The following is a 13,351-nucleotide window of genomic DNA, read 5'->3' as shown; positions in this document are numbered from 1 at the left end:
GGTGTAACAATGCATGCTAAAGAATTTCTTGATTACTCATTTTTCAGTGAATGACTCGTGGGGCTTTTTGACGAGTAGATTTAAAGATAATATATCATTATACTAGTGAAATGCTAACAGAATATCCTCCTTTCAACAAGGACCAAGACATAAATATTAAAATTCTTTTTATAAACCTGAGATCTAATTAAAAGAAATGGAATCGGCGTTTCTTTTTAAAATTATGGAAAAACACTAACAATCTGACACTATGTTCACAGTTAAGTTAAAAAAAAGATTGTTTTCTGAATTTTAACATTTCAAAAAGTAAGTGAATCAAGAGTATAATTTTTAACACATAATACATAAAATAAAATTCTGAAATTGCAGTTCTACATGGTTGTTAGATGATCCTTTTCAATTGTTGGCATATATCCCTTAGTCTAATTCATTCATTTCTTCAATTCAACTGTCTTCTGACTTTAAGCAACAGTATATGAACTCACTGTTATTACCTAATTATAAGTATAGAAGATTTTGATTTTCTAGTTTGCACAGTGAAGAACCTACTTTATGTAAAAACATATATTTAAAAAAATTTTTTGTAAAAGGAAAGTCATGTTTCTCCAGAAATAGTTATCAAATGTTTGTGTGAATAAACATCATTTGAGGAGTCTGTGTACAAAGCATGTTCTAAGACCCACTCTGAAAAATCCTAAACCACTGTACCTGAGTTAAGCGCCATAAGTCTGCATTTTTTAATGAGTACCTCAAGTGATTCTAATGTCAAACTCTGTATATCATGATGACTCATAATCAGAGAACTAAAATGATTTTTTAAACTTCTCCTGAAGCAACTTTATGCTAGTAATTAGAAATGTTAGCAATTCACCATCCTTACGGAGAATAAGGACAATTTTAGCTCTCATGGTTTATTCTCGGTTTCCAAACAAAATCTGATATGGAATCGTAATTTGTTCATTACTTCATTGATTTGATCAGTCAGTCATTGTCACTCTGCAGCTATTCATTTGGTACCTCGTATATTGAGACTGGAGATACAAAGAAGAAACTCCTTCATGAAGTTTTCAGTTTAGTGAGGAGAAACAGTAATGCCATAAGTCAGTAAGACAGAGAAAGACAAATACTGGATGAGGTCACCTATCTGTGGAATTTTTCAAGAAAACAAACTCACTGAAGCAGAGATCAGATCTGTGATCTGTGGTTGCCAGAGGTGGGGGATTGTAGATGGTGGAATTAGGTGACGCTGGTCAAAAGGTACAAACTTAAAAGATAAATTAGCTCTGGGGTCGTAATGTTCAACATTATGATTATAGTTCGTGATACTGTTTTACTGTATATTTGAAAGTCACTAAGAGAGTAGATCTTTAAAGTTCTCATCACACACACACACAAATTGTAACTGTGAGGTGATGGGTGTTAACTAATCTCATTATTGCGGTAATCATTTTGCAATATAGTCACATATGAAATCATTATGTTATACACCTTATACATATATAATGTTGTATGTCCATTATATCTCAAAAGAACTGAGGAAAAACTCTAAAAAATCCAACCGTAGTATGTACCATGAAGTGGGAATCAATCAGGTTTGTCATGAAAGCAGAATCATTATAAGTGTTCTGGGATATATTAATTTTCTATTGCTGTGTAACAAATTACCATAGAATTATCAGCTTATAACAACACAGATTCCTTATCTCACAGTTTCTGTGAGTTAAGAATCTAGATATAGCTTAGCTAGTTTTTCTGTTCAGGGTCTCACAAAGCTCTAGTCAAGGTGTCAGCCAGGCTGTCTTCCATTCTGGAGCTTGTGTTTTCTTCCAAACCCCTGTGGTTGTTGGCAGAATTCAATCCCTTGCAGCTGTAAAAATGAGGCCCTCTAGGCTCTCAGCTCCTAGAGGCTGTTCATGGTTTACTTCCAAGTTACTCCCTCCTTAGACAGTCTTGTCATAACATCTTGTCTCCTCAAGACAAGTGGGGGAGGATCTCTCTGCAATCAGCTAAGACAGAGCCTTATATAATGTAACATAACCAAAGGAGTGATAACCACATTGACTTCACTATATTCTATTATTAGAAGCAACTCAAAGTTTCTCCTGAATTCCAGGCATTTTCTGCACTTCTTCCATTGTAAACCTATGTTCCTCTCTAAAGTCAGAATAAGTCACTTCAACCAGTATGCTAACCTGCTTCTATGCTTGTTGGTCAACTGGTCTGAGGATCCCAATATGTCCAAGTGGCACTTTCAACTAACCAGTTTAAGGAAAACATTATTCTTCCATTAATCCTACTTCCATTGGGAAATAACATCTATAAAACAGCAGCCAACATTGCAAGATAGGAAACAAACCTTTTGATGATGGATTGATAGGTGTAATAGTTAGAGGGTTCACTTACTTAACACACTATGATCCAAAAGGAGGTGATATACCCGCTAAGCAAATTGCCACATTTGTCAATTTACAGTGAAAGAATATAACTAGATAAGATTATTGAGACCTCCGTTGTCCATAATTACCTAAATTTAGTCAGAGATAAAGAACCATGATGAGAGTTATGAAAGTCATGGATATTACAGGAGTGAGGAGCTGAGAAGTAAAGATCGGTTGAATGAGTAGACCACAAAGATAGACTAACAACACTTCATGAAGCATAATACAGATGAGCAAATTGTGGGGGAAGCTGAGAATCCAAGCATGTCCCTGCCAGCTCCTGGAAAAGTCTATGGAGGCTCTTGCTACAACCAAACTTCTGGGGCCACTATCACTCATGAAAGATCAGCACTCAAGATGCAGAGTCCTGGGCTAAGCAGTGGTGAGTGAGATTCAGCTGAAGCCCAATTGACAATTCTCTGTTCATTACCATATCTGACCTCAAAGACTTAGAGTAATAGTGGCCACTTCATTTCCATCATTTAAATTATATGAAAGGTCCTCTTTGGGCTAACTCTATATACAGTGACAGAGACTCTGGGAGACATACTTCCCAGCTTAACTAAATTAGCAATGGTTAGGGGTTCTGGATTTAGTAAATAAAAGTACAGGAAACCTAGTTAAATTTGAATTCTTGACAAACAATTTTTTTTTTTTTTTTTAGTGTAACTATTGCATGGGACTGATACCATACTCTATTCTACTCCACACTGCTCTACTCTGACTACTATTTTTAGTATTAAGTATTTAGTATTATTGAACCATGCAATATTTGACACAAACTATACTAAAATAAGTATCTGTTGTTTATTTGAAATGCAAATTTAGCTGGATTCCCTGTATTTTGTCTGACAATGCTAACAACAGCACAATTTAAAACAAATTACCTGGAGGAGAATGGGAGCTGTAGCTGCAGAGGTAGACAGGTTGAGGTCAGACTATAAAAAAATCTCAAAATCCATATCGCTGCTAGTATTCAAGATTTTCTCATTTATGTGTTCTCATTTGAGAACACCTTCATAATAGCTTCACAATTTTTTGATTAAATAATTAGAAGATATTTAGAGAAAATGAAATAGATGATAAAGAATTTAGTTGTTTACATTAAGTCCTTATGATCAATTATTTCCTTTATTTTAGATTGGCTATAAATATTTATTACCACTTACAACAAGCATTCACAGGGATCCTTTAATATGTTGATATCATAAGTCCTATATCTATCACAGAAACACAATTTCAAAAATTAGTACCAGTGTTTGCATTGAAGAGTTATATACAATAAAGATTTGTACAAAATAAGTAGGTAACATTTTTATTTAATTAGCTCTTAACAGGATATATATTTACTATCTATGTACTGTAAAAAATATAAAAATTAAAATTTTAAAAATCTATGTCCAAAAGAAATCACAACAAATTGTTGGTAATGTTTCCCTTCATAATTGAGAATTCACTGAATAATCTATACTAATTCTATATTTTAACTCTTAGATTACAAGAATGCTATATGGTGGTGGTGGGATGAACTGGGAGATTGGGATTGACATATATACACTAATATGTATAAAATAGATAACTAATAAGAACCTGCTGTATAAAAAATAAAATAAAATTCAAAAAAAGCATATTATAATAGGTCTAAGACATTTTAAATAATTGTCCAACTCCTGAAAGTGTAATGATTACTCCTTATTGTCTTCCAATTTTTATATCTAATATTTGCCCCAAAAGAACATGATTTAACACATTATTTTAAGAGTTTAATAGAGATATAATATCTGTTCTTCCTATTGTATAAATACAATTATATTAGTTCAAAATATATAGATTTTATGTAATTATAAATCATAGTTAAGTTTTGTTTTATATGAAAAATTATGAAATAGCATAGAATAAAGCATTCTTATGCTTTTTATTTTTATGGCATCTTACTAAAGAATATAGGCTATATGCAATGAAATTTCTTTAAAATAATAGATTTTGTAACCTGTCTATATAGTTCTACCACACTCAAGAATATAATTGCAGAAAATAAATTTGCATACTAGAACCACTTGCAGAAGTCTCTTAATCTGTGTGGCTGGTGCCTTACAATTTAGTCATAGTCAGAAATAATTTTCTTCAACCTTCTTACCCCTGAAAGCATTCCACCGACATCCTTTTGTTCTGTTGAAACAGGATTGGCAATGTATGCATTATTTGAAACTAACAGCTCAAACCCGCCCTCATAGAAGAAGTTGTAGATGCCCTTTGAATATTTGGCCCTAGATGTCCATCACAGTAGGCAATTAATTTGGTACATTGTTACTATATTCAATTTTTGGTCTTTCTGCCAATACTGCCAGAGAAATATTCTAATTAATGCCAGTCAAAATGGTGATTTTGTGGTATGAACATTTTGAGGACTAAAATACATTTAAATACAAATTTATACTACATCAGTTTCAAAAATATCTAGCAGATGGCAATTTGAATTGAATATCCATTTGACCTGGACTTGGGCCTCATGCCCAAGATTCAAAATTTTTCAAAATTTATGAGCAATATAGACAAATTTAGTCCTTTTTAAGATTTTTTTTATCACGCCATATAATTCCAGGTTATATTAATGTTATGTTGAAGGAATTTGCTTTGAAAACTTAACTTTCCTTTTATAAATGATATTAGATTGTTTATTGAAACTGTTTCTATGTAAGGATCATTGAAACTAACTAATAGGCACTTGAAATATTGATGCTACATCCAGTGAAATTTAACAGAAGAGTATATCTGAACTTATATGGAAGCATAGAAATACTGACCCTGTTTATTTTTTTAGTACCAGTTGTTAATTTCAGTTATCTTCTCCTCTCTATCATGTTCATAATAATAGTCTGTAGGTCTCCAATATTATATGACTGCTTCTAATTTCACAGAGGGGTGTGGCTTCATGGGCTAAATCAATTGTAATGCATAGCCTTCTGGTAAGAGCTATGGATTTTGATGCTAATTGCTAGATATTACTTCAGGGCACTTTTTATCAAGGATCATTTTAGGCAGAGAGACTAAAGTCCAAACTGAAACCACATTTGTAGAGTTTTAGTAGCAACAGTGTCATAGGCAAAAGAAAATGTTATCCAAATGAGAAAATAATTGTAAAGCTGGTGTTTTGAGAAGAAGAGGGAAAGAGAGAGAGAGAGAGGATTTTAAACACATTGAAAAGGTACTTAAAGAGATGGGCCAGGGTGAAGGGAACCTATGTTCTAATCCTACTTCTTTGACCTGTGAACTTGGGGCCTGTAGTAGACAGAATAATGGTCTCCCTCAAGAGGTTCGGATGCTAATCCCGGAGAAAGACTTGATAGACAATTGCTGGCTTTGAAGTGGAAAGGGGTCTGTACTTCCAGTTTCTGGCCTGACATGTAAAGAGCATGGAAGTTCTCACTCCCTCCTCAAAATAAAGAAAAAGCTGAAGAAACTGAATATCAACTTTTCTTAGATCTATAAGAAAAATGAGGTCAAGGATAAATCACTGCCCTGAAGGCTGGAGAAATGGATACCCAAAATCACAGCTTTCCAACACCACAGCCAAGAGCAAAACCCCAAGCTGGAGCCAGAACCTATGGGGACACTTCAAAAGTTATTGACAAATTGCCAAAGATGCAATGTAAACTAGCTTGAAATCAAAACACCAGGGGCCAAGTTTGGGGGAACAGAGCTCACATTTATGAGTTTTACCCCCAGGATCCTTACCAGCTTCTCACATGGAAGATCAGAGAAAGATTCCCTTATGCTTCTTGTAGTTGGGAGAGGGAAAGTAACCATTTTGAAATACTCCCGAACATTCTGTTCCCTTTATAAAGAACTACACACTCAAAAGAAACCATTTTACCAGAGCTTACCAACTTTGGGAAAGGGAAGTTATACCCTTACTAGCCTTCTCACCTAAAGGGGGAAAAAAAGTGCTGAGAAGCACTGTTGAAGTCACAGCCTCAGAGCTCAGGCTCACTGAAACACTGAGATCTAATCATAGGATTATAGGACGCTCCCCCTAACCCCACACCTTACCCCACAGAGACCAGGCTCCTGTATAATAAGGGACTACAGCTAAAAGGACTGCAAAGCTCAGACCCTTTTTAAGAGGACAAGCAGGAGACAAAAAATGAAAGACACTAGAGTAAACTTTAGCCTCGAATGCATATAGCTATAGCAAACATTAACCCAGTTTAACCTCTTGCCACATAAACATAAAACCTCCCACTAAAGGCCTGTTTACTTCAGTACCTTTTTACCCCATACATCATGTGTGCTTTCAACAAGATATTATAAGCCATGCTAAAAGCAAACAACTAAACAAATGAATGAAAAACAAACAAATAGAAAAAAACAGTTCAATAGACAAAGTGGGTATCAGAACACAGACTCAGGTAGAGCAGAGATTTTAGAATTATCGGACTGGGGAATTAAAATAGTTATGATTAGTATGCTGAACTAACGGAAAAGTGGAAAACATGCAAGAACTGATGCGTAACGTAAGAAGAGAAATGAAAACGCTTAGAAAAAAATTTTAAATGCTGGAAGTCAAAAACATTATAACAGAAATGAAGAGTGCCCCTTGGACCCATCAATAGATTTGAAATTACTGAGGAAAGAGTCAGTGAGCTAAAAGACATGTCAAAAGAAACTTCGCAAACTGAAAAGCAAGAGAAAAATGAAAAAAATCAAAAAGTACATCCAAGGACTATGATACAATTATAAACAATGTAATACATGTAATCCAGAAGAAGAGAGAAAGGGATGGAAAACTATTTGAGACGCCGAGACGTCTGAGGAAGGGAGGGCGGCAGTGGTGGTGGTGAGTGAGCAGAGTCCAGTGACAGGATGTTGGTGTTGGTATTAGGAGACCTGCACATCCCACACCAGAGCAACAGTTTGCCAGCTAAATTCAAAAAACTGCGGGTGCCAGGAAAGATTCAGTACACTCTCTGCACTGGAAACCTTTGTACCAAAGAGAGTTATGACTATCTCCAGACTCTGGCTGGTGATGTTCATATTGTGAGAGGAGACTTCAATGAGAATCTGAATTATTAAGAACAGAAAGTTGTTAACTGTTGGGCAGTTCAAAATCGGTTTGATCCATGGACATCAAGTTATTCCATGGGGAGATATGGCCAGCTTAGCCCTGTTGCAGAGGCAGTTTGATGTGGATATTCTTATTTCAGGACACACACACAAATATTTGAAGCATTTGAGCATGAAAATAAAGTCTACATTAATCCAGGTTCTGCCACTGGAGCATATAATGCCTTGGAAACAAACATTATTCCTTCATTTGTGTTGATGGATATCCAGGCTTCTACAGTTGTCCCTTGTGTGTATCAGCTAATTAGAGATGTCGTGAAAGTAGAACGAATCGAATACAAAAAATCTTAAAGCAAGGCGTGTCCTGATGATTTTTCTGTTGGTTTTTTTTTTTTTTTCCCTGTTCAACTCAAGTAATTAAACATTTAAGAACCACAAAATTGTATCACTTTTATAATATTTTGCAGTAAAACATAATCTCGTCTTCTGTTAATACAATGTTCTAAGCTTCTTGTAAACTATAAGATTATATTTAAAGTATATGATTTCTACGAAAAAATGTCCACCACACAGTAAATGGTCACATGTTAAGAAAAATTTATCCTTGTAAATATCTTCATAGTTGATATTTGGAACTATATTACCAAAGTAGCCCATGAGGGGAAAGAATCTAGATTTTCTTGTAGACGTTCTTCTCTTCTCCAGTAATAAAGTTACCTTTCATTAAAAAAAAAAAAAAAAATTGAGCTGAGGAATTTCCAAAATTAATGACAGACCAGAAACCACAGATTAGGGAAGCTCAGAGAAAACTGAGCAGAATAAATAACAACAAATCTATACCATGGCATGTCATATTCAAACTGCAAATAAAACAAAGACAGGAGAAAATCTTGAAATAAGCCAGAGGGGGAAAATACACATCTTACCAACAAATGAGCAAGGATAAGAATTACATTAGACTTGTGTTCAGACACCATGCAAGTAAGATATTTAAAACATTGAAAGGAAAAAAACCACCCATCTAAATTTCTGGATTCAGCAAAATTATCCTAAGTGAGGAAGAAATAAAGACTTTTTCTGACAAAAATTGAGAGAAAATGTTGCCAGTAGACCCACTTTGAAAAAAAATGTTTAAAAAAATTCTTAAGAGTGAAAGAAAAATACTACAGGTCAGAAACTTGGATCTACATAAAAAAGGAAAAGTGGTAAAGAACAAATTCATAAAGATAAAGTATTTTAGTTTTCTTAATGTTAATTGATCTAACATAAAAATTTGTTCAAAGAGTTATAGCAACAATGCATTTGGAAATTATAGTTTATAGGTGGCTAAAATGAATGACAGCAATGTTTTCAGAAACTGGAAGAAGAAATTGGGTATGCTCTGTTACAAGGTACATGCACCACCTGTGAGGTGATACTGTGTTATTTAAAAGTGGACTTAAAGTTGTTATAAATGTACGTTGCAGACTCCAAGGGAACCACCAAATGAAAAATTAAAAATGACAAAAAGGGTACTAGTCTACAACCTCTAGAGGCTTGAAATGTCAAAGAAACAAATTCTTCTATAAGACCGAAAAAAGAACTGGCAAGACTTTGATTTTAGCCCATTAGGACCCATGTTGAACTTCTGATCTAAAGAATAATAAATAAATAAATAAATAAATTTGTGTTGTTTAAATCCACTAAAATTGAGGTAATTTGTTGTAGCAGTAATAGGAATATAATACATGACCTTTGGCAAAATACTTAGCATCTTTCATACAATTTTCCTTTGTTGCAAAATGAGTGGTTAGATTCTTATGCAAATTCCTATATTTGCAGTATTGTTAGAAAGAGTTCTAAGTTTAAAAATTCTTTCTTTCTTGTTTCCTTCTTTCTCTCTTTCTTTTACTTTCCTATCCTCCTTCATGCATTTCCTTATAATTATATTTATTAATAATTATTAATTATTTATTATATAATTAATTATATTGTAATTTTAATAAAATCAGAAAAAGTAATTATAGATAAAATTATAATTGCATTATAAAACTACAGTCAAAAAATAAGGTGGGAACAAATAAGACACAAATCTAAGTCAACACTCCAAAATTCCATCGCACTCCAAAAACAGCATTTTTATTAAAAAAACCCTTAGCATAAAATCGGGGTTATAATATTATGAAAAACTGGAAGGACTAGACTATCTTTCCAATCTGCTTTTAGCTTTTACTGAACAAAATTGAGAACACAGATTTCTTTATTTTGCAATCATAATGGCAGAGGGGGCAAATTAGCAGAGGAAGAGATTTCATAATTATTAGACAAGTCAGAAGATGCATGTAAAGAGACAACAACAATATACAGATGCTATCCAATAGTACTCTCTGCAAAGATGGAAGTATTTTATGTTTGTGCTGTTGAATATGGTATCTGCCAGTCACATGTGGCTTTAGAGACTTTGAAAAGTGGTTTCTATGACTGAGGAACTAAATTCTTAATTTTAACTACTTTATTTAAAATGTAAATCCCTATACATGATGGGTGGCAACTGCAGCAAACAGTTGAACTCAAAAATAGTAATGATGATTAACTAGATCATGAAACTAAAATCTCAAACTATGACTCTTCATATGCTTATATCCCAGATAAATTTTCTCAAAATGAAATATTAAGTTGTGTATTTCCAAGGAAAAAATGAAGTATGGTGTTCTTATCCAGTTAGTCATTCACCAGTAAAACTTTATCAGACATTATATGGTGAAAGGATCTGGAACATTCAGTGTTGCTAAAGGGACACCAGATAGTACTCTTTCATCTCTGTGGTATTTGAATGCCAGGATTTACTTGTTACAAAGAAGTCTGCCCTATCTCCTTATGAAAAATTGTAATGATTTTCCTTACCCTTTATGCTTACTTATAAAAATGTATTTATAATATGACTTAGATGTAAAAAAATATGAGTCCATTGGATCAGGATAGAAAATGGTAACAACTATTTTTCTTGGTATACTATGGATTAACACTCTCTTTCTTCATGATACAGTAGCCATTTACACTTTTATTCTAGTTTATAATTTCATACAAGATTTAACCACTAAAATATAATATGACATATCTCCTCTATAATAAATTTTTTAAATTCATGATAGTGCTTTCATTAAATACACTTTCTCATGTATGATAAGTTTCTCTCATTACAACATGGAAAGAATATTACTTAGGACACTGGCTATAAATACCTAATTAGAAATAGTAATATAAATTTATGCTAAAGTAAAGAGATTTCCCACAATTCTTTTAATTTATGATTGTCAATCCAACAAGTAAGAACAATTTCAAATGACCAATAAAAAGCCCAACTAAGTGATGAAAAATGGAATCCATTATGGGGACTCTATGCTACATTTTTAGAGGCCTGATGCAAGAGTCACAAAGGACAAGATGTTTAACCCAGCAGTTCTCAAACGTTTAGGCCATAGAAAAAATGAAATTAGTATTTAATGAACTAAATTTTAGGAAGTGTGGTTCTGGTTTCTCTATGTTTGCAGCAACCAGTATTTAAAGCAGCACTCAGAATATGTCTGCACCATGCCAAAACAACTAATCCAGTCAAACTGATGTGACAGATTAATATGATTTTCACAATTACCAATTTATTAATTTATATATTTATTCCTTGCACCTAGTATGTGTAAGTAATAAGTAGTGGCACACAAAGTTGGAAGAGTGAGTGATTTTGACACACTTTGAGCAGTGAATATTATTTTCCTTTTTTAAAATTAACTTGGCATAACATAATTATGCACTATAACATAATTATGAGATAAATTAAATTATTTTTATTTATCCCTGGGTCTCTCTTGAAAGGCTTCAGTGTTATGTGCCTAGAATTCCTCACAAATGCTGATGTCATATGCATATTTATAATATATGGAAAGATAATCATTTTCCTCCTTTTAAAACATGATGTAGGAAAGTGAAGCAACTTCTGTCAATTTGTTTTTTCTGTGCACTTTATAGGTAAGGATCACTAAGCTCCATGGATGGAACATTTTGGCTAACAGTAACGGCACGAAAGTTGGTGTATAGGTAATCAAAGGACAAATTCCTTGTGACACTCAGTCATCACTGTATATGTTACTCAATTTATGAATTCTGCAGATTTTTTTTGAAGAGGATATTAAAGTGGAGAACAAATATAAGTAAATAAATAAAAATGGAGGTGAACTTTCTTCAACTAAATTAGCAGAAGTTACACCTCCATGATGTTCATAATCTTCAAAATGCATTAATATATCAGATCGAAAAGGGTCAGGGATATAAAGGCACAGCTCCCAGTATCCAAGTTCCAGAGCACAGAGCAGCAGGAGTTGAGGTGCAGGAGAGAAAAGGAGAAAGCATAGAGATGCTATCTTTATTGTCTACAATCCCAAATGCATTGTACTATATACATATATATTCCCTTGGCATTGATCTCCAGGACAGGACCAAAAAGGAAAGAGAAGAAAGAAATAGCATGCATCCCAGCAGCTGTACACAGAGGCAGCTCAGGAGAGACAAATATATACTAAATCACCATAAAAAATGTGAAATAATAGGGTATTACTGCAAGCTAGTCTGACCTCCTGCTCACCCTACAGGGACAGAAGAGGAAAGCTGAGGAGGGATATGCACCCAAGGCAGGGACCTCACACATTTAGAGAGAAATTCATTCACAGTTACTGTATTATCATTTAATCAATTCACAGTTATTGGGAGAACAAATATATATTAGTATATTCTTTCACTGCACTCTGAGAATTTTAAATTATATTTTCATTATTTCTTGATTGAGAGTCAAAGTTTTCATATTTCCCAATTTTTACACATATAGATATTTTCATTTTATAAATTGGAAGTCTTAAAACAGTTTTTAAATACTATCATAACTACATATTCCATATATATGTATATACAGACACATATACATTCTCAATCTATCAATTTTGGATTAAATATAATCTATTTACATAATCTTTTCTTTCCCTTTCTTTCTCTATATAAAATCTTGATCTGTCAACAGTGGATGGTTATAGAAGATAAATAAATTTAGAGCGATAAATAAATAAATGTTGGAAGTTAAGTGATGAACAATAGCAAAGTAGGCAAATTCAAAGAAAGTACACTACTTTTGAAATGAATGCCTGATAATGTTATCAGAGGTTGAAAGCATTAAATACTGCAAAGAAATCACATTATAATGCTGAAGAGAAAACGATCTGCAATTCACTATTATACTATCAGTAATATTTTGTCAAACCACATAAAACAAAATCTCACAAAATATAATAATGTACTGAAATAAACACAGTATAGCAGTAAAAAATGTTCATATCTTAACCCTTGAAAGATGTAGTATATAAAAGAAAAGATGTATAGGATAATGACACAGCTCAATGCACACACACACACATACACACAAGCACTTACATACCTATGGACACATTTGTGCTCTCTCTCACACATACACACACACACACACACACACACACACACACACAATAATCACGCATTTTCACATAGAAAATCTCACTATATCCCCAAATAGGAATAGTACAAACCAAATTCCTTGATCATTAAGCAATAAAATAAGGAATATTTTTTAAAATAACTCATATTCTAAGAGAAAAAGAAGAAATAATGAAAGAATCAACAAAAGAAAGAAAAGTGAACCAAAGAATTAACAAATCAATGGAAAAGGAAGGAAAGAAAAGGAGAGAGAAGAAGGAAGGAAGGGAAATTGAACATTATTGCTGACAGAATTACAAAAAAAACCAGAATAACAAAATATAAATAAAAAGTATTAATTAATAAAGAAAATTTTGCAA

At 33.1% G+C, this 13,351-nt stretch overlaps 1 pseudogene; it reads left to right on the top strand.

Moving 5' to 3' along the window:
- The first annotated feature begins 7,296 nt into the window (after positions 1-7,296).
- Positions 7,297-7,853, top strand: LOC131754792 (vacuolar protein sorting-associated protein 29 pseudogene; annotated as a pseudogene).
- Positions 7,854-13,351: the final 5,498 nt, after the last annotated feature.

Source organism: Kogia breviceps, chromosome 4 (assembly GCF_026419965.1).
Source record: "Kogia breviceps isolate mKogBre1 chromosome 4, mKogBre1 haplotype 1, whole genome shotgun sequence".
Classification (NCBI taxonomy): Eukaryota; Metazoa; Chordata; class Mammalia; order Artiodactyla; family Physeteridae; genus Kogia; species Kogia breviceps.
This window is presented reverse-complemented; position numbering and strand designations above follow the sequence as displayed.